We start from the raw sequence: 22,593 nt of genomic DNA on the forward strand, positions 1-22,593 counted from the left end.
GACTTTAAAGTAAAATCCACCACAAAGGATAAGGAAGGACACTATATAATGATTAAAGGGTCAATACACCAGGAGGACATAAATATAATAAATATGTATGCACACGACAGGGCTCCAAAATACATAAAACGAACTCTAACAGCACTGAAAAGAGAGATAGACAGCTCCACAATAGTAGTAGGAGACTTCAACACTCCACTTTCGGTAAAGGACAGAACATCCAGAAAGAAGCTCAGCAAAGACACGGAAGAGCTAAATGCTACAATCAACCAACTTGATCTCATAGACATATACTGAACACTGCACCCAACAGCAGCCAAGTATACTTTCTTTTTTAACGTAAAGCTATTGAAATGAAGAAGAGAAAAATACTTGATTGTAGTCATCATCTACTATACAAGCTTCTTCATATGTAATTCTTTTAAATGACTGTTGGTGGCTTTTGTTCCACAAAAAAAATAAAAAATAAGAAGAAGAAGAAGAATTTAATAAAGACCTAATGTAGAGGATCTAGCAAATCCTATCAGGCAGATGAGGAGGAGCAGACTCAGAGATTTAGTAACTTTTCCAAGCCACACAGCTAACAGTTGCAGAGATAGAATTTATACCCAAGTCTTTCAGACTCCAAAGTCCTCATTCTTTTCATTACACTATTGACTTTAAAGTCAGAACTCCTAATCCCGATTAGATTTTGCGATTTCTAAGAACAAAACTCTCAAGTGGTTATGCTACCTCTGTTTGAATACCACCAGTGATGAAAAATTTATTACTTAATAAGTCAGCTCATTTTCTTGTATTAATAAAAGGTTGTTCTTTTGCTGAAATTGAAATCTGCTTTCTTCTGACTTTTGCAATTGTTTATAATTCTACTTTCTTGTACAAGAGGCACTACTTTTCACTATAGTCACTGAAATATTTTAAGAGAATTATCTTAAAGATTGTTACTTGAATAGGGTCTGTGCCCTGGAGCAGTCGAGCCAATGAAACGTATTCCAAGTCAGAAAGAGAGAGAAAGTTTATCAGAAAGTGACACCAATGGGGAGCCCAACAGCAACGCTGGCTGTCTTTGTGGAATCCTGAAAGGCAATTTTACATAAAGCTTTTACACTGTGTCTTTAGGCACATAGCCCACAGATGGCCAGATGAGTTATACATTACAAGATAATTACAAGAGACTCCTTATCAGACTAAAGAGATACATGCTAGACATCTGGACTCTAATCTTTATGTTGGGGTCATAAGTCACAGGTGGCCGAATGGAGCAAAACAAAGTTATTAACAAAAGTATGTGGAAAGTAGAAGATGGGCAAAAACTTAGAGATTATTTGGAGTATCATCATGGCATTAGTTATGTCAAGATCTCAATGGCCCATTTTAAAAACGAGAAAACATGCTGCTAGGCATTAGGCTCACAAGATCTTGAAGAGCTCTCTTTTTCAGGCTAAAGATATCAGTTTCATCAGATGCTTTATATCTTGCATGGTTTGTTCATTTAAAATAATTCAGACGTTCTTCATTGGGTGCAAAGTATTTGTCAAATCTTCTCTTAAATTTTTGGACTCAGAATTGATCTTACCTGTTGTGGAGCAGAAAGTATCACCTCCTTGTTATGGACACAGTGGTTGATTCAATATAGCCTAATACATGCCTCTCTTCCACTTCAACAACCATATCAAACTGTTAAACTTGCATTAAATCTTCTAACCTGTACAACATGTACTCTGAAATATTATTGGTATTTTATATTTATATTTATTTATTATTAGGCTTTGTCTTTGAAATTTACTAAATTGTAACTTTTTACATTCAAACCTATCATCCAGATAAGATCATTTGAAAGCCCATATAAATAATACATCATAGTTTGCCCTCCTTCATGCCTTTATATTTTTCACCATTACCAGTATCTTCATAATTTTAACGGCTTTGTTGTGATATAATTCACAAACCTTACAATTCATCCACTTAAAGTGGAGAACTCAATGTTTTCAATATTCACAAAGTTGTGCAATCATCACCATAATCTAATTTCAGATTTTTTGTAAACCCAAAAAGAAACCGTTACACATTAGAAGTCACTTCTCATTCTTCCCCTAGTCCTAGACAACCACTAATCTATTTTCTGTCTCAATAGATTGATCTTTTCTTGATATTTTCTATAAATGAAATCATACATTATGTGGTATTTTATGACTGACTTTCTTCACTTAACACCGTGTTGTCAAGGCTCATCTATGTTGTAGCATGTATAGAACTTTATTCCTTTTCACGACTAAATAATATACCATTATATGGATGTGCCAATTTTATTTATCCACAAATGGATGGACATTTTGCTGGTTTCCCCTTTTTGTTATTAAGAATAATGCTATTATGAACATTCCTGTATAAGTTTTTGTTTGGAAGTATACTCTGAATTCTCTTGAGCATTTCTCTAGGAGTGAAATGTTCGATCATGTGGTACACTGTTTAATATTTTACTGGAATATCAAACTATTTTCCAAAGTGCCGGCAGCATTTTACATTCTCACTAATAATGTACGAGGGTTCAGTTCCCCCACATCCTCATCCTCACCAGACGTGTTACTGTCTATCTTTTGTGATAGTCATTCTAGTCGATGTGAAATCGTGGTTTTGATTGCATTGCCCCATTGACTAATGCTGTTGAGCATCTTTTCATGCGCTTGTTGGCCATTTGTATATCACCTTTGGAGAAATGTCTACTCAGATCCTTTGCCCTTTCATAATTGAACTATTTGTCTTTTATTTAGTTGTAAGAGTTCTTTACTTATTCTGGATACAAGTCACTTATCAAATATATGATTTTCAAATACTGTCTCCCAATTCAAAGGCTGTCCTTTTACTTTTTTGACTGCAATATTTGCAGCACAAATAGGTTTTTTAAAAAAGTCTGATGTAGTCAGATTTATCCTTTTTGCCCTTGTTGCTTGTGCACAAAAAGTTCCATGCCCAACAAAAGGGTTCCCTAACTCAGGGTCACAGAGATATAACCCTATGTTTTTTCTGAGAGGTTTTTTTTCGTTTGTTTGTGTTAGATCTTCTGTTTAGGTCAATGGGCTGTTTTGAGTTAATTTCTGTGTACGATGAGGGGAAGGGTCGACCTTCATTCTTTTGCATGTGCACATCTAGTTACCCCAGACCATTTGTTGAAAAGAGCATTCTTCCCCCATAGCATTGTCTTCATACCCTTGTTGAAAATCAATTAACCATAAATATACATGTTTATTTATGTACTCTCAACTGTATTTCATTGATCTACATGGCTTTCCTTATGCCAGTACCACACTGTCTTAATAATAATCACTTGGTATTACGTTTTGAAACAAAGAAGTGTGGGTCCTCCAAATTCGTTCATCTATAAGATTATTTTGATTCTTCTGAGTTTCTTGAACTTTCATTTGAATTTTAGGATTATCTTGTCAATTTCTGCCCAAAAGGCAGCTGGGCTTGTGAAAGGGATTGCATTGAATATGTAGATCAATTTAAGGCATATTGTCGTCTTAATAACATTAAGTCTTACAACTCATGAGCACGGGATACCTTTCCATTTATTTAGGTCTTCCTTAATTTATTTAACCAATTCCTTGCAATTTTCAGTGTAGACACTTGCATTTCTTTTGTTAAGGAGCCCTAGTAGCGCAATGGTTAAGCACTCAGCTGCTAACTGGAAAGTCGGTTGTTTGAACCCACCAATGACTCTGTGGCAGAAAAGACCTGGTGATCTGCTCCTGTAAAGATCACAACCTAGGAAACCCTATGGGGTAGTTCTGTGCTGTCCTATTGGGTAGCTATGAGTTGGAATCGATTTGATGGCACACAACATTTATTCTTTTTGAGGCATTATAAATGGAATTGTTTTCATGATTTCTTTTTCAGATTGTTCACTGCTAGTGTATACAAAAACAAATAATTTTTGTATATTGATCGTATATGCTGCAACTCTGCTTGCCTTCTTTATTAGATCGAATAGTTTGTGTGTGTGTATGCATGTGTGGATTCCTTGGATTTCCTATATACAAAATTATATCATCTGCAAACAAATAAATTTTTATTTATTCCTTTCCAGTCTGGATGTCACTTTTTTTTTTTTTTTTTTGTTCTATTTTCCATGGCTAGTACCTCCAGTAAAATACTGAATAGAAGTAGTGAGAGTGGACGTCGTTTACTTGGTCCTGGGAAAGCTTTAAGTCTTTCATCATTAGTATGATGGCAGACATTTTTGTTTGTTTTGTACCGGAAATTTAGTCATAGATTACTGAGTGTTTTGTTTGTTTTTTTAAGTCATGAGACTGTTGAGTTTTTTTTCAAATACTTTTTCTTTATCTGTTGAGAAGCTCATGCAATTTTTGTTCTTTATTCTGTTACTGTGCTTTGATAATCAGTTTAATGTGTCAACTTGGCTCAGCTATAGGCCCCAGTTATTCAATCAAACACTAGCCTACCCACTGCTGTGGAAGGTATTTTATGAATTTGATTAACATCTACAATCAGTTAACTTTAAATAAAGGAGATTATTATAGATAATCTGAGTGAATCCAATCTAATCAGTTAAAAGGCCTTAACAAAACTGAGATTTCCCTGAGAGAAGAAGAAATTCTACCTGTGAACTGAAGCTTCAGCTCTTGTCTGATAGTCTCCAGCCTGCCCTTCCTGGTGGCCTTCTCTGTGGATTTCAGACTTGCCTGCCAGGCCCCATAATTATGTAAGGCAATTCCTTTCAAGAAACATAAATAAATAAGTCAACTCTGTCCCGAGTCCTCATCTTGCACCTCTTGCATCTGGTTTAGTCAAAAGAACTTTCCATGGGATCCAGCCTATCTCATGATGGGTGTCATGGATTGAATTGTGTCACCCAAAAATATGTGTCAACTTAGTTAGGCCATGATTCCCAGTATTCTGTGGTTGTCCTCCATTTTGTGATTGTAATTTTATGTAAAAAGGATTAGGGTGGTATTGTAACGCCCTTACTAAGGTCACATCCCTGATCCAACATAAAGGGAGCTTCCCTGGAATGTGGCCTGCACCGCCTTTTATCTTACAAAAGATAAAAGGAAAGGGAAGTGAGCAGAGAGTGGAGGGAACTCATATCGCCAAGAAAGCAGTGCTGGGAGCACAGCACATCCTTGGACCCAGAGTTTCTGTGCAGAGAAGCTCCTAGTCCAGGGGAAGATTGATGAGAAGGCCGACAGAGAGAGAAACCCTTCCCCTGGAGCTGACGCCCTGAATTTGGACTTTTAGCCTACCTTACTGTGAGGAAATAAATTTCTCTTTGTTAAAGCCATCCACTTGTGTTATTTCTGTTATAGCAGCACTAGATGATCAAGACAATGGAGAGGGTAAGTCCACATTTCCTTTACCTGGCAAGAATCTCTGTGTATTTATTTAGCCAAGTATCTTATAACAGGAGTGGTAGGTACATTCGGTATATGGAGATCTTACAGTTCCTCATATACATTTATTGGTATCCTGTTTTGACACAAATTATAAACTTTTTCTTTTTAACAGGAAGGTTAACACAGCATAGAGACTGAACGAATGATTTTGCTTTATCTCCATCTCAACTTACAAACAATAAGTTAAACTATTCATATAAAAACTTACAGGAAAACGATTATTCTCCCACAAAATTTTACTTAATTGACTTCAAAGGTCTCATTTGGTTTAGTTTCTTTGTACAACCCATCACCGTCAAGTCAATTCCAACTCATAGCGACACTATAGGACAGAGTAGAACTGCCCTGTGACCATATAGGACAGAGTAGGGTTTCCAAGGAGCAGTTGATGGATTCTAACTACCAACCTTTTGGTTAGCAGTGGAGCTCTTAACCACTGTGCCACTAGGGCTCCTTCTTTGCACAAGTTCTTCTTTATTTGGTATCCTTTTATGTCACATTCAGAATAATTCAAAATCGGATTGTTGGGCTCCTGTTTGGTGCAAAGCCTCTGCACATGAAGAATAGTCCATTGATATCTATTATGCAAACTGTGAGGGAGAGAGAGGTCTGGAACTGTGGCCAAATCTTTGGTCTTCTTCAACTGCTCTTCTAAAATCCAAAGCAATTTTAACACATGCATTCACATAAAATTCCTTGTTACTTCCAGAAAGGTGAAGTGAAATAATCATTGGTTTAATTCCCATCTCTACCACTTACTTGCTATGTGATTTGAAGCAAATCACCTCATAAATTTGGGAATTATTATAATTCTATTTTATAAAATTGTTTCGAGGGTCAGTTGAGATGTTTCTAGGTACTTTTTTAAACCATAAAACATTCAATAGTCAACTCATAAACTGCTTTACCTTTATCTTGACTTCATGCTTTAGCCTTGCCAATTTGAAATCAATTTAAGTCATTTTACTTTCTTGTTTAAGTGAGTAAATTCCAGTTGCCTTTTGCACAGGTATGCATACCCACTTATGCCCTCCCCCGCCACACACACACACTCCAGTAGCCTATTATCTACCCTGTCTAGGATCTATGCATAATATGAATTGAGCCTTTAAGGGGTTGAATGCTTTACCAACACTCAGTTTTAGTGACACATATCACTTGAATACTTTTTTTTTTTTAAGGCAATAGCCAGTAACTGCCTTTGAACTTACATGACACTAGCTATTTGTGCTGTTTCTTGGATCTCCAAATGGCATCTAGATCAAAAACTGTACCACTCAGTTATTCTTAACTCATGAAAGAGGAACGCCATAAACACTGACACCTATATCCAATTTGCCAAATTAGGGTCATAGAATATACCACAAATGGGCCCGTCACTTTCTGTTCTTTTGATATTTACAACTTCAAATCCTGCTTAAATTTTTAATTATTAGATCCAATCCTCACAGCCTTCAATACTACCCTTACGACTCTCCCGGGTGATAGCTCACACGTCTGACCTCAGCAGTAGGCTCCCTGTATGTGCTCTCAGTCTCCGCAAAGCTGACTTCCTCAGAGCACACATGAGGACATCCTCCATTTAATAGCAACATTGATTCAGGAAGGTGAGGGTGAATGGCCGCACGGTAGTTCGACTGAGAGCTGATGAACAGACGTGTTATAATCTTGGCTTCCCAGGCCTTTATAAAAGTCTTTTCAGATTACCTCCCACATAAATCGGTGTTAATGATTGCGCAAGTCTCTCTTTAAGAGCCACTGCGCTTAGACTAAAAGGGAATTTTCAATTCTTTGGGGGAAACATCTTTCATCTATATTAAGAATAATTCTTTTCATACCTATGCTTTAGCTCTGCCTCTCAGCAAAAGAAAATGAGCTGCTCTGCATGTGTTTCTCAGTCCAAAGAAAGACATTTAATTTCTCAGGCAATGCATGGTAACGTAAAGCAATGTGTAGGCTCTAAAATGGAAAACGCATTCAGTCACAAGATGTGTGAACTGTCTCATTCACAGACAATAACCCACCCCTAATGACTCATTTTCCTCTATATAAATCGAGCAATGTGACGAGGGTGGAGAATTTTCTGTTTATATGAAGTTTACATTATTAATGCTTTGATTGGGCATTAGGAGACTATTGCTAACTGAAAGTATGTTAGGAATGAAGTGATTTGTTTTTCTCAGGCCGTAAATATATGTAATTCTCTTATTTTGTATGTGAATTGAGCTATAATCTTTTATCCCTTTTTTTAAACCACTTGCCCTAAAAATCAAGGACTAAGTACAAGATATTCTTCTCTCTTCGTCTTCATTCTCATCTGCACAAAGGATATTCCTTGATGTTACTCTAAAGCTGATTCCTTTGATTATTTTCTAAAATCTCACTCTACACTCTACTCAGGTCTTAAAACTGTGCTCCTGCCTTAAGTCTATGTGTGCGTGCACTGGTGTTGAGCTAAGGGGCTAGGATGAGTCGATCCCATATATTTTTATGTTTTCCTTTTGCTTAGTTTGTCTTCCTTTCAGATTGAAAACTCCTGCTACTTAGCTACTTTTTTAAATAAACTTCATAAATCTCCTCACGTAAAGCACAAATTTTTGCTCCCAATACACTTTTTTAGATTTGGCTGTAAAGGGACATCAGTTTTAAACAGGCAGGTTTGCTTTGCACTGAAAGAAAATTAAATTCTTGCATCCCCATGCACACTGCACGCATGATATGCTCTCCATACAATTTCTACCTACACGATCATCACTCAGCACTGAGAAAGCTCAGGGACAAAGGACGGGCAGAAAGGTATGAGGAGAGCAACTAAAATCAAGATGAACTGAAAATGACTTAATTTCCATACATATTTCATCCTAAGTGCAGGCTCAAAAGAGAAAAGTGCTCACTCATCTCCCTCTCTTCCAAAGCCGTCCCTGCAGGCACACATCACTTAAGTGAGGCTACAATAGGCGTTCGCATTAAGTTCCGTTAACGTTCTCAGATCAGTTATCACAAGCAATCCGATATGCACCTTCTCAGATCAGTTAGCACAAGGCATCCTATATGCCAGTGACTCACTTGTCAATCGGAGAAGCCAAACAATAACAGGAAGAAGTGAAGAGCATTCTACAGTTATTAGAGCACATTAGTGCGCTGTGCCATTTCATCCTTTCAACAACTACCATCAAGAATTAGTTATATTATCATTGATGAGCGAACAGTGGCTCAGAAAGGTTAACTAAATTGAACAAGATTTAGTGATGAGTAAGTAGTAGGTGGAGGAGCCCTGGTGTTATAGTGGTTAAGAGTTCGGCTGCTAACCAAAAGGTCAGCAGTTCAAATCCACCAGCCACTCCTTGGAAGCCCTATGGGGCAGGGTTGCTATGAGTTGGAATCTACGCAACGGCAACAAAAATATTAGGTAACCTTGGTTTTCAAATCTCAAACCTGTGTTATTTCCAGTACACCAAACTAGTTTGAAAGAAACTTTTGCATAACTCTGTATGGATAAATATTCTTGTTCTAAGAACTGAAAGTGTCTTTCTGAAGCCCTAAACATTGCAGGAATTAATTGGGAATGAGCCAGCTCCTCTGGACTCTGATATACATGTGGCAGGACTATTGTATAGATGGAGCCAGGCTTTTTTTTTTTTTTTTGTAATTTTTTTGAAATTATTTCGGACTTAAAGAAAAGTTGAAAAAGTAGTACAGACAGGGCTTTCATATAACCGTCACTCACTTTTCTCTAATATTAACATCTTATGTAACCATAGTACAATCATCAAAACCAGAGAATTATCTTTGACACAATACTATTAACAGATAACTAACTGTAGATCTTATTCAAATTTCACCAATTTTTTACTTATGTCTTTCTATTGTTCCAGATTCCAATCAGGAATCCCATGTTACATTAAGTTTTCATATCCATATCTCCCTAGTCCCCTTCCATCTGTGACAGTCCCACTTACGACAGACTCACAAGTGCCTTTTATGACCTTGACACTTAGGAACAGTGCTAGGGATTGAATTGTGCCTTCCCAAAATACGTGTTGGAATCCTAACCCTTATTCCTGTGGATGTAATCAGATTAAAAATAGGGTTTTCTTTGTTATGCTAATGAGGCCATGCTAATGTGTGGCATGTTCTAATGCTTATCACTTCTACGTTATTAAAACAGATTAGACACAAACATACTGCACACACACACTGGGGAAAACATGCCGTGTGAAGTTCCCCAAGAACCAAGGATTGCCTGGGACTGCCAACAAGGAAGTAGTTGATTTGGACATTTAGCCTCCAGAGCTGTGAGAAAATAAATGTGGTCTTTGTGTTACAAACCAAGGCAAAGAGCATCGGTCAGGGGTTTTGTAGCTGTACCTCAGTTTTGGTCTGTTTGATGTTTGCTCATGATTAGGCTGAGGTAGTGCATTTCTGGCAGGGAAACATGAGAAGTGATGTGCCCTTCTCAGTGCTTCATATCAGAAGGTGTATGATGCCCGTGTAACTTATTATCCATCGGGTAAGGTGGTGAATGCCAGATTTCTCCCTGTAAATTTACTATTTCCCCTTTGAGATGAATACAAGTGTTGGCAAAGATTACCCTTAGACTCTGCAGATGTTATCTTTCTCCTCAAACTTTTGCTCGCTACTTTTAACATCCATTGGTGTTTTCTGTTTCCCTCAAACATTCTACATTTATCCATTAGAATTTTTCAGTAAGGAAGAGTTATTTCTTCTCCTCCATTTATGTGTTTTTTTAAGTATTTACATTAGTATAGAGTCACGGATATTTATTTTATTCTATGAGTTATAATTCAATACTATTGTGATAAGCAGAATAGTGCCCTCCCAAAGATGTCCACATCTTAATCCTGGAATCTGCTAATATCCTGCCTTATATAGCAATAGATATGCAGATGTCATTAGGGATAAGGATGTACCTTGAGATGGACAGATTATCCTGGATGATCTGGGGGCCAATCTGAATACTGAAGTCCATAAAAGAGGAAAGCAAAAGAAAAAAACAGGTCAGAGAGACACAATGTGAGAAGGATTCGTCATGTTATTGCTGTTTTTGAAGATGGAGGAGGGGACCATGAGCCAAAATGCAATGGCCTCTAGGACCTGAGGAAAGCCTTCACCTGGCAGCCAGCAAGAAAACGGAGACCTAGAGTCTACAAAAGCAAGGAGCTAAACCCTGCCAGCAACCCAAATGAGCAAAGGAATGGATTCTCCCCTACAGCTGCCAGAAAGGAATGCAGCCCTGTGGACACATTAATTTTAGCTTGCTGAGAACCATGTCGGACTTCTGACTATTCGAGCTATAAGGTTACAAATTTGTATTTTTGTATTTTTTTAAGCCACTAGGTTTGTAGCGAACTGTTACTATAGTGATGGAGAACCAGTACAACTACCGTTTCATTTTTTTCAACCATTCCAGCCACGGCCGTTCGGAGCGTCTTCAGTTGAGCTGTCGGCCCTTTTACCAGCTTGCGGGTTGGCAGCGTTTTCCTCATTTGAGTCAACTAGGCAGTCAGCCTCAATAGGTGGTTCAGATGAAAAGTCCGATGGTTTCATATGCTTGGAATTGATCTTAGATTATCGTTACGTGTTCAGAAGAAAGCAGTAAAGTCATATGATTTAGCCAGTCATTGTAATTAAAAAAAAAAAACATTATTGTGAAGCATTGAACTAAGCACTGGACATCTACCTCACTTCTCTAATTTACAGGAACCAGATGTGGTGTGTATGTGTGTGTGTGTGTTTGTTTCTTTTTCTCTGGGGATAATAATAATTGATAAGCTAGGGGAAAAAAATCAACCAAACGCATTGCCATCAAGTCGATTCCGACTCATAGAGACCTTATGGGACAGAGTAGAACTGCCCCATAGTTTCCAAGGAGTGCCTGGTGGATTTGAACTACTGGCCTTTTGGTTAGCAGCCATAACTCTTAACCATTATGCCAGCAGGGTTTCCTGATAAACTAAAGTTGGCCAGAATTCAGTATGAAAAGTGGTTTAAAGAAAGGGAAAAAGGCATGGGCCAGCTCCCACCTGGCTTAGCTTACCAATAGACTTAGTGACATTTTAGGCCAGCACTAAAGCTCAGCTACCAGATCAGGATGAACAACATTTGTCCAAGGGTGATTAATGCCTAGATTTCCACAATCTGAGATTTGGCTTGAGACGTAGTATCTTCAAAGAAGTCATACATAGACATCAGTTCATTCTCAATAACTTGTGATGGACATGAAATCCTTCTGAAAAATGCAGTTTTACATGGGACAACGCTGAAAGAAGAGAGCACTGGACATTTCAATAGGGATGGGTGCTACAGAGGGGAAAACATGGACCTGGACCTACTGATCGGACATTGTCTATGTTTCACGTTGGCTGTTCCAGGTCTGATCAGGATCTCAGCTGCCTCCAGACTACTCTTGCAAAACCAGGTTCTTTTTGACAAAAACATTTTCAAACATGTTCCCTTAAGCTTCTTGAGGACAGAAACTGTATCTTACTTACCCCTGATTTCTTAACTCAGTTCCTGCCACATAGTCTGTTCTCTGTATATGTCTGTGGAAAAAAACAAATGACTAAAAGAAAATAACTATTTTCTTTTGTGGGATATATGTAGCAATTCTGCTACAGGAAATACTCTCCACAGGTAGTCAACATCTGAGACTGCAAGGATTCATGTTTTATAAACTCCAGTCACTCGTATAGTACAATGTCCTATATGCCAACTTTTTGTTTTATTATTTATTTCCTCTTAAAATGTGTTGGTAAGATACTTTAAAAGAAATTACACGTTTAGTAGTTAGAATGAATGATCTCCACTGATATAAGGAAAGAATACAGGAAAGTAAAATACTAAGAATAAACTCAACAGGAAAAGACACTGATACCTTTTTAAGAACTTTCATTCTGAGAAAATAGATATGAGATGGTGATCAGCAAAAGCTAATAGCTTAAGCACCACATAAACAATTATGCCAATTTACTGTTAAGGCAAAATGTTGTAAACAGTAATTTTTATTTGACAATGGCTTCAATGAAGTCCAATTTAAAAGGTTCACGTAAGTCTTTGGATTCAACAGATTACTTTTTTAGGATTTCTCTTCAATTAATGTATTTCTCTCTAATCTTTTTCTTCTTACCTTTCTTTTTATTAAGCTACTTTTTTCTTGTCAGTAGGTTCCAGAGGAGGTGTTTGAAATCATCCAGAAATAGACTTGCTTTCTGCAATCCTTTACATATTTTTAGGGATTTACATGGAAAAAACGTACTACCTCAAGAAATTTAGAGCTGGACAATACTTTACAACGTCAGTCCCGTCTTCAGGTGTCCATTAGGCCTGTATTTTGCCCCTAAAATAACAGTAATCTTATTTCAGTATTTTGCTCCTAAAGTAAAGCATAATAATTAATAAATTTTTGGAGGAACAAGTGTGTACATTTCAGAGTAGCATTGAAGGGTCCGTATGAGTTGCTAATAACTTTAAAATTTAAACATTGCTTAAAATTTACTTTAGAAATTGCTTTCCCTCCTGCAGTATCCATCTTTTTTCTTCATTTCGCTCTTGTTTATGATCCTTACTGTCTCTTGTTAGCATAACAGCAGCTAACATATGTATACTAACTCATTTTTCTCTAAGCAGATTGTATAGTGATTTATATCTTTCCCCATATGTTAACACGTGGGTCTGTTGGTAACCTAAGCAACTTTCATTACCTTTAAGATTCCCACTTGTTTCCTAAAACCTAATAACTCTCCAAAGTTAGCTGACCCCTAAATTTTCTAATATCTTTTATTTTCCTGTAGCCACGACTTTTGCATAAAGCAAATACAGCTTTAAGTTAAGCCCGCAAACAGAAGCAGAGAGCAAAAGAAAAGGGAGACCGTTTATGAGATATTAAAATGATGTATTTGTATTCCACATTTAGTTTCCTATCAATTACATATTGGAAGCTGAACATCTGTAGAAGTCCTAGCAATCTGTTGTAGTCTACCCGAGGGGGCTGCAGCCCAACTCCTGAGCTGCCCATTCCTGGTCAGAGCAGAGAAGGGACGCAGAAGACCAGATATGCATTTAACTAGCAACGATTTAAAAACATTGAAAACACCCCGCAGCTCTAAAAGTATTGTTAAAGATATACCAGTGTACATTACTGGGGGCATTATAAATAATACAATCTTTTTGCAAAGCAATAAGCGATATGAATCATGAACCTCAAAAAAAAAGTTAAATTTTTATCATTGTCTTTCTAAATCTGGGATTCTTTCTTAAGGAAATAAACCCGAATAGAGGAAATCAGTTTATACCAAGACAATTATTGAAACATTAATTATAGATCCAAATTGGAAGGAAATTAAATGTCCATCTCCAGAGAACACTGAATAATTCTATGCAATATTATGGTACCATTAAATATATTTACAAAAACCACTTATTCACATAAAATGCATACTATACAACATTAAGAGAAAACTAGAACACTGAAATTATATGTTTAATATGGTTACAATTGAGTTTTTATAAAGCCATGCAGAGAAAAGGAAAAAAAAAATGAAAGGAAGCCCCTTAAAACTCTAAGTGACGAGGCAATAAGTGGTTTCCTTTTTCACAAATAACTTATTTATTGTGGTGGCTTTTCCCCAAACTCTCTTTCTTGACCTTTCTATAGCATGACTCACTGCAAAGCATTTCTCTCTTGAAACTCTTCTTTCTTCATTTCCAGATAAACATCTTCCCTGGTTTTCTCCTATCATTTTGCTATTCTCCTCTACTCTGCTTGTTAATTGCAGACATATAGCTTGAAAATGGAGCTCCTGAATCTCTGGCTTTCAAAACCCTATTTTAAGCTTTTCTCATGTATTTTCTAGTGCTTGATGAATACTGTTCCATCTGAACGTCCCACCCAGCCCCACGAACTCAGCATACATAAAACCGGTAGGATTATCCTTCTGCTTCTATATCCTCAGTCTACTCTTCCTCCTTAAATCCTTTATTTTTGGTCCCATCTATCTGACTTCATTCTCCATTTATTTGTCATACTGATTGCATTTACATAAATTAAAAACAGTTGCATATATTTTCAAAAGGCATTTAAAATGTTTCTAAGGCTTTTGTTTTCTTTGGGCTGGAGAACACAAAACTCCTGAAAATCTGTATGACTTATATAACTTGAGAAACTGGACAAACATAGTATGACATAATAAAGACTAAATTATAATAAATACATTTAGAGTGTTCACTGTGTGTTATGTACCATTCTAAGTATTTTATGTGTATTAATGGTGAAGCCTAAATTTCAAATCAGTTGGTCTGACTCCAGGAAAGCTGAAGAAAATTTTAAAAACAAGAAATAAAAAATAAAAATAAAAACTGTAAAAGGCAGAAAAAAAATGAAATACATTCATAGTACACCACTTGACTTTGCAGCAAACAAATATTTACACAGTCAAAATATGTAAGTACTATTGATTTTAAATTTAGAATTTTCTGATGGACAATTATCCCCATTTCTATTGGCACCATAGAGGGAAGAGAATTCCTCCCTCCCATTTGACTTCGTAAGAGTGAAAAGGAAGGGACACTCCAAGATTCTCTTCTTCCCTCACCACTCTGTAATGCATTATTCTAGGAGAATAAGTTGTTCATACCCAGGTATTTTCCTCTTTCTCCCTTTCCCCTGCCCTTCATTTTCAGCGAAGGTACTACTGAATCTACTCCCTCTCTCTCAAAGCAGTTTGCTTATACTGAGACCGGCTCTGTCCCTTCCGGACATGTGTGCTGTTCTTCTGTTCAGTCTGTGCTAAATTAATCAGCTTTGGTCTCCTAGAACCCAGTTCAGTTTCTAGTAACAGTACAGCGACACTTTAATCTCTCTCTCTTTCTCTCTCATTTGACTCCAAACTCAGAAGAATGAAAGAGTCCTAATTATTCACCCTTTAATACCCCAAGAAGCACCATCCTATATGTCACAATATAATATAAAAGTAAAAATATAAAATGAAAATATAAAAATAGAGGCACAATATAAAAACGCACATGGGAGATGTGGAGGAGTAGAAGCCAGGGAAGATATGGAGAAGCAGAAGCCAGGGAAGACGGGCACAAGAAAGGGTGGGGTTCCTAGTATCCTCATCTCACTAAGTGGGGAGTCCAGAAATACTGCCTATAGCTAATTGCAAAAAAAAACATGTAGATATATTTTAACCAGTCTTCCTGTTTTCAGCTCCATTTATAGCCCCACTTTTAGAGGTACTTCATACATCCAAATTCTGAGCCTTCTAGAATTCCTGAATCAGTCTGCTTCTGTGCTGCCCTTAGGACTGAAATAGTTGTAAGTTCTTCAGGTCTGCCAAGTTAGGTAGCACTCAAACTTCCACTTTCCGGCTCTCAAGGTACTGCTACCTTATCCGTCTATCCTCTGATAGTTTTATAAGTCTTACCTTTTGCCACCATCCATTGGTTTCTCTTTTTGCCAATCATCCCAGATTGCTTTCAGCATCTCAAGATAACTCCCAATCTTTTGACCTGGTGTGGTGAATGCTGCATGGTGCCACCCAGATTCCATTCCAAGAATGAAGGATTTATGAGTCCGTGGATTAGGATAAGCTCCCTCAGGTTGTGATGCCCTACCTATGCTTCTCCAGTCATGGCATATTCACCACGTATACAATGATGTCTGCATTCTCAGCTGGAATCAACCTCCAGCTCCCTCCACCTTCCACTCTGCTCTTCCTTGGTTTTGTTTATTCTGCAGGTCATGCTGCAACCTGCTTCTGGTCTTCACACTATTGTTGCCTGTCTTGTAACATCTTTTCCATCTCAGTCCATTTAACTGACTCTAACTCATCCTTCACATCTTCCCTTAAAGCAGACCATGACGGGGGTTCCTAGATACCAATGGCCATGTTTTTCTTCTCTACTCATACAAGGAAGGCAGGGACTATATATGCTCCCCCACCCACCACCATTTTTTCCTTAAGTCTCATCACAGTTTTTCACACTTTGTGGGTGCTGAACATAAGCACAATGACTAACTTGGGTTTTCTGCTTGCCACCCATGCGTATGGCTTTACTTTGAATAACATGGCTCTCAGCATGGACTGTCTTTTTCAGAATCCTGTACTTTTCTCCTTCCAGCCCACCTATTCTGAAGGATGTACAGTCTGTATATTGGTGAATAATAAATGCATGTGGGAGTGTAATTGTGGTTTAGGAGCAGAGGCAACTGTTTACTGCCACTTCTCAGAAGGACATCTGTCCAGTTCTCTCATGTAGCTGGCTTTTGTGTGTCAAAGAGAGAAATTGATAGCAGACATCTTGCTTTGATTTTGGGGTTTTCTAACCCAGGTAACCACGTTATCACTCTGCCAGCCCCTTTTCTTCACCTGAAGTTGCAAATCTTTTCTTTCCTCTTCAAAGCCTGGCTTACTAAATTTGAATCTCAAAAGATATGGCTAGGTAGAGAGACAAAGACTAGCTCCGAGATGGTGAGTGTAAATTGATATCCCTTGATATCAGTAGGAAGTGTAGGGTAGGGTTCAATCAATCCTGTTAAAATTAGCCAATGGTCGATCTTCTATATTTCTGCTTCCTCTTCGCTTTATAAGCCCCATTGTAAGCTTCTTTGAGTCATTTTATTTTTCTGGAATCAAAACTGCCTCCCTATATGCATGTAGAATAACTGCTCAGAATAAACCTTAATGTTCAAATTTCAGTGAGTTTTTTATTATATTTCATACTTTTCAGTGTGGGTAGATGATGGGGTGGTACAGAAACACATCCCGCCTTTTTTCAGGCAGTCTAATGTTATATAGTATGTTGCAGTTGTTTCTTATCTTAAAACAAACAAAATAAACACATTGCTGTTGAGTCGATTCCGACTCACAGTGACCCTATAGGACAGAGTGGAACTGCCCCATAGGGTTTCCAAGGCTGTAAATCTTCATGGAAGCAGACTGCTACATCTTTCTCCCAAGGAGCGGCTGGTGGGTTCGAACTGCCAGCCTTTCAGTTAGCAGTCTAGCACTTTAACCATTAAAATAACTGGCACTTTTTTCTAATTTCTTGCACATGACATTAGTATAATTTTTTTTTTCTATTCTATAGTATTTTAATAGTACATGGGGTTGGCTCTTCTGAATCTTCATCAATTAGTAGTCAATTGGAAGACTCCCTTCCCAGGTCTACATTTTGTTGGTGTAATTTGGGCTTTTATAACTGGTGAAACAATCTCAATTTGTTTACATTATGTATGTTCTCTTTCAAGAAGTATTTTTATCTCTGTTTCTTGTTTTTATGCACATTTACAAACTTAGACATGGAGGACAGCTAGATATAGACATAGAAAGCTTGAGTCAATATTTTTAACCAAAAACTTGTGCACATGTTGCCATGTCATATACTTTTAATTAATGCTTGAGATAGTCTGTATTGTTTTTTGCCTTTATTACTGTCTCTTCTGCAGGAGAATTATACTTCCCATCCCTATTGATTGCGAGCTCGGCCACACAGCTTACTACAGCTAATGAAAAGTGAGGGACACCTTTAAGATTCAATAATGATTTGCTGTTTGCCTGTGTCGCTTCACTATTGTAGTAAAGGGTGTTTTCTGATAAATAAATACATATGAAAGGTACAGAAGTGTACGTTGTAGTTGTTGTTGTTAGCTGCCTTTGAGTCAACTCTGACTCATGGCGACCCCATGTGTGCAAAGTGGAGCTGTACTCCATATATGTGGGACAAAGAATGAAGTTGGCTTTTTGTCTCTGGTTTCTAAAAATAACCCTAGCAATGAAGGTGCGCCTTGTCTTTCCAACACAGCCAGGCCATAGTTAAACATGTGTAAATGAACTGGGAGAAATAATCCCAGAAGCTGGACTATATGAAGAAGAACTGCACATCAGGATTGGAGGAAGATTTATTAACAACCTGCATTATGCAGATGACAAAACATTGCTTGCTGAAAGTGAAGAGAACTTCAAGCACTTACTGATGAAGATCAAAGACTACAGCTTGCAATATGGATTACATCTCAACATAAAGAAAACACAAATCTTCACAACTGGACCAATGAGCAACATCATGATAAACGGAAAATAGACTGAAGTTGTCAAGGATTTCATTTTACTTGGATCCACAATCAACACCCATGGAAGCAGCAGTCGAGAAATCAAATGACACATCGCATTGGGCAAATCTGCTGCAAAAGACCTCTTTAAAGTGTTAAAAAGCAGAGTTGTCACTTTAAAGACTGAGGTGTGCCTGCCCCAAGCCATGGTGCTTTCAATCTTCTCATATGCACGTGAAAGCTGGACAATGGATAAGGAAGACCAAAGAAGAATTGACGCCTTTGAATTACGATGTTGGCAAAAAATATTGAATATGCCATTGACTGCCAGAAGAACGAACAAATCTGTCTTGGAAAAAGTACAGCCAGAATGCTCCTTAGAAGCAAGGATGGTGAGACTTAGTCTCACTTACTTTAGACATGTTATTAGGAGGGATCAGTCCCTGGAGAAGGACATCATGCTTGGTAGAGTAGAGGGTCAGCGATAAAGAGGAAGACCTTCGACAAGATGGATTAACACAGTAGCTGCAACAATGGGCTCAAGCATAACAAGGATTGTGAGGATGGCACAGGACCAGGCAGTGTTTTGTCCTGTTGTACACAGGGTTGCTATGAGTCGGAACCGACTCGACGGCACCTAACCACAACAACACAACAATTCATCTCCTTGACAAGAAGTCCCAGGAAGGGAGGGGGTATGAGGAAGCCTCCACTGCCCCCCACTTTCTGAGGTCTGATGCTTGCCCACATAGCATGCCACGTTGGCTTTGGAGTATAAAAATGGCCAACCAAGGGGCCTCATGGTATCCTCAGTTATGGTACAGGTGGGGTACACAAAGGTTAAGCTCACAGTCCACTTAACTAGACCTAGCTGGCCGGGGGATACTGGCAGAAGTATCCTGATCCACAATGCTAGGTGGAGGGCTTGTGTGAAAGAGTCCTTTCTATCCACCAGGACAGTTTCTAGAAGCCAGGAAGGACCAACGTGTCATGGTACTGTCCCATTTAAGTCTCTCACCCATGACAAAAAGTGGGGTCTGCGTGAAAGAGTCATCATCTCTGCCCAGACAGCCTTTGAGCCAGAGAGGCCTGCTCTCCTGTTGTATCTGTCTGCTTCTTCTTGTAGATAATAAAAGCTACTTTCCATGTGCTAACTTTTGTTCAGGCTCTGATCAAAAGGATGTGATTTCATGAAAAAATCATGTTTACTGATTGGTGCCCTTTTTCAGGACCTCCTTGCTAATCAGAAATGGTGAACAACCTAGGAGAATCACGCAATTTTGCTGTACTGTCTCACTATAGCTTCCAAGGCTGTGACCTGTCAGGAGCAGATTGGCAGGCGTTACTTCTGAAGTGCTCTTAACCACTGCGCCACCCAGGGACTCCACATAAATGTATATATATGCAAATACATACATGCATATAGAGAGAAAAATATATATATATATACACCTTTTTTTAAATGTTGCCATAGAGTCAATTCTGCACTCTATAAGGTTTTCAATGGCTATGATTTTTCAGAAGTAGGTCACCAAGCATTTCCTCCAAGGCACCTCTGGATAGATTGGAATCGCCAACCTTAGTATCCTGGGAATATTAGTAGCCAAGCACTTAATTGTTTGTGCCACCCAGGGACTCCATACATACGTATAAATCTAAACGTATTTATTGTGTAACAATTATATACATACGAAAACATAAATATGCTGATTTTCAAATGTCATGGAACAAAATATCTGGGAATAAAAATCAACATAAACAGAGCCTGTTAATATTTGGTAATTACGTTATTACTTTGTTAGAGGCCTGAAGCTAGTGATCTTATTTTTAAGTGAGTATGTAGAAAGACTCTTCCCTTTGATAGATTTAGAGAAGATCAGCACTGGACAAGCTCTTACAAAATACAGTGGAACCATTCCGTACAGGGTGAAGTGTTCTTTTGTTGGTAACACCTCTCTCCGTCAAGCTGCTCACCTATGGCAGCAACAGTACACAGTGGAGACCATTCTGTAGTTCCTTTGCTATACCTTTCTAGTCACCTGGTGTGCTGATGCCAACTTTTTTCTGATACTGTGTTTGAAAATGCAGAGGGAGAGGCTGCAAACTTTGGAATGATTTTTTTTCAGTTTGCCCAGAATATCCCAAACGCATCAGAGTATCATTAACAAGACTGTTTTGATTTTTGTTAGTATAACTCTGTGTAGTTGAACTTTTTATAACAATTTTTGGTTTAAAAAAAGGATCAAAACAAGATCAGACTTTACTTTCTGCGGCAATATTGAATAGACCTCAGAACAGTAAATTTAGTATCAGGTAGATGTGTTCTGAAATTATGAACCAGTTCACACTTGAGTAATTTCTTGCTGGTTGCATTTCCTCTCTTTGAATCTCTTTCAAATGAGACAATACTCTTTGGCTTTTGTTCTGTCTACCCAAGCACCAAAAAAAAAAACCCAAACTGTTGCTGTCAAGTCGATTCCAACTCATAGTGACCCTACTGGACAGAGTAGAACTGCCTCATAGAGTTTTCAAGGAACAGCTGGTGGATTTGAACTGCCAACTTTTTAGTTAGCTGCCAAGCTCTTAACCACTGTGCCACAAGATCTGTCTACCTACAACTCTCAAATCTTTTTTTCTGCTTTTCTCCCTTAAAGAGGGAGCTCTTTAACTGTCTACCTTTTTTACCAGGAGTTAAATTCTAGTCTCAGATTTATATACCCAACACTCATTAAGCTCCTCTACTAAAGAAAATACCCATTTAAGCAGTTTTTCTATCCTTGAGTAATACCAAGGACTGGAGCAGAGTTGAAGTAGAATTTTTCCTATAAATGATCAAACTTAGTCAGGGCTTCCTATAACTCTAGTTAGTCTCTGTAGACAGAAGGGGCACAGTAGAAAAATGTATTATCTTTACCCAGAGAAAGCCCATGGTGTCCTTGGATTCTTACTTTTCTAACTACGTATAGATTAGAAAAACAAAACCCTAAGGCCTAGAATTGTTAACTCCACCAGCCCAAGGTCACAGAAATAACCTTTTATTTTAATATCTACCAAGGTTCAGAATATACCATATGGCCATGCATTTTAAAACATTTATCAACCCTTCTAATATTTTGTATCCCTTACTGTTGATGAAACCGTAGGTCTACATGACTTACGTAAATTCCCCAAGGTCCTAAAACATTGCATTGTAGACATGAGACTTAAAGCTAGGTCTTTCTGGCCAGAAAAATATATATATATATATATGAAATGGAAGAAGAGGTGACATTTTTGGATCTGTTACTATCTAGATTTCCGGCTGTTAGTAATTCTCTTAACAATATTGAATTTCAGTTAAATCATCTAGAAAATGTGGGAATTGGAATAATCTCTAAGGTCTACTTAGGCTTCAAAATCTGTGATTTTTCCAGAATTGAGAGTTATTAAAGCATTTCCATTGTAATACTTATTAAAGTTCATTTATTGCTATATATTTTTGAATTGTACTCATTTCTAGTCAATATTTAATAGACTATTTAAATATGATATTTTTAACTGGCTCTTAATATTCAGGGGAACTCACTAACAGGTGCCTGACATGATGCCAATCTTTCTCAGCTTACATCATTATGATCCTCAGAATACACTCTTCTCTAAGCTCAGGACTGGTGCAATGCAAAATTGTGACATTTTCTTTCCACTTTGGAATAACTTCTTGGACTTTGTATTTTCAATATTGGTTTTTAAATTCCTTTAAAATTATTTAACATAATCATATAATTTTAAAACTTTGAGTATATTTTCCAAGGTGTACAAAGGACGAAACATTTAGACTCCAGTTCTGTTTACAGTAAGTGAAGTCAATAATAAGTCAAACGCCCTGGGGTTATAAGCCATACCCACTAAATAGAACACTTGGAAACTTCTTTAATGGTATAAAACCATGAGAGTGTCATTTTTGCCCAAGAGGAAATGATGTTCCAAATTAAGCATAAAGTTCACTTACGGTACGTAATTATCCATATATATTTTTTGATAAATTAAATATACTTATTTTTTTCTACCCATTTTCAAACCGCTGCCTAACTAATTTCAAAGAATTTTCTACTGTCCTGATACTGATTG

The sequence above is a fragment of the Trichechus manatus genome, unplaced genomic scaffold (assembly GCF_000243295.1).
Source record: "Trichechus manatus latirostris isolate Lorelei unplaced genomic scaffold, TriManLat1.0 scaffold00152, whole genome shotgun sequence".
Lineage (NCBI taxonomy): Eukaryota > Metazoa > Chordata > Mammalia > Sirenia > Trichechidae > Trichechus > Trichechus manatus.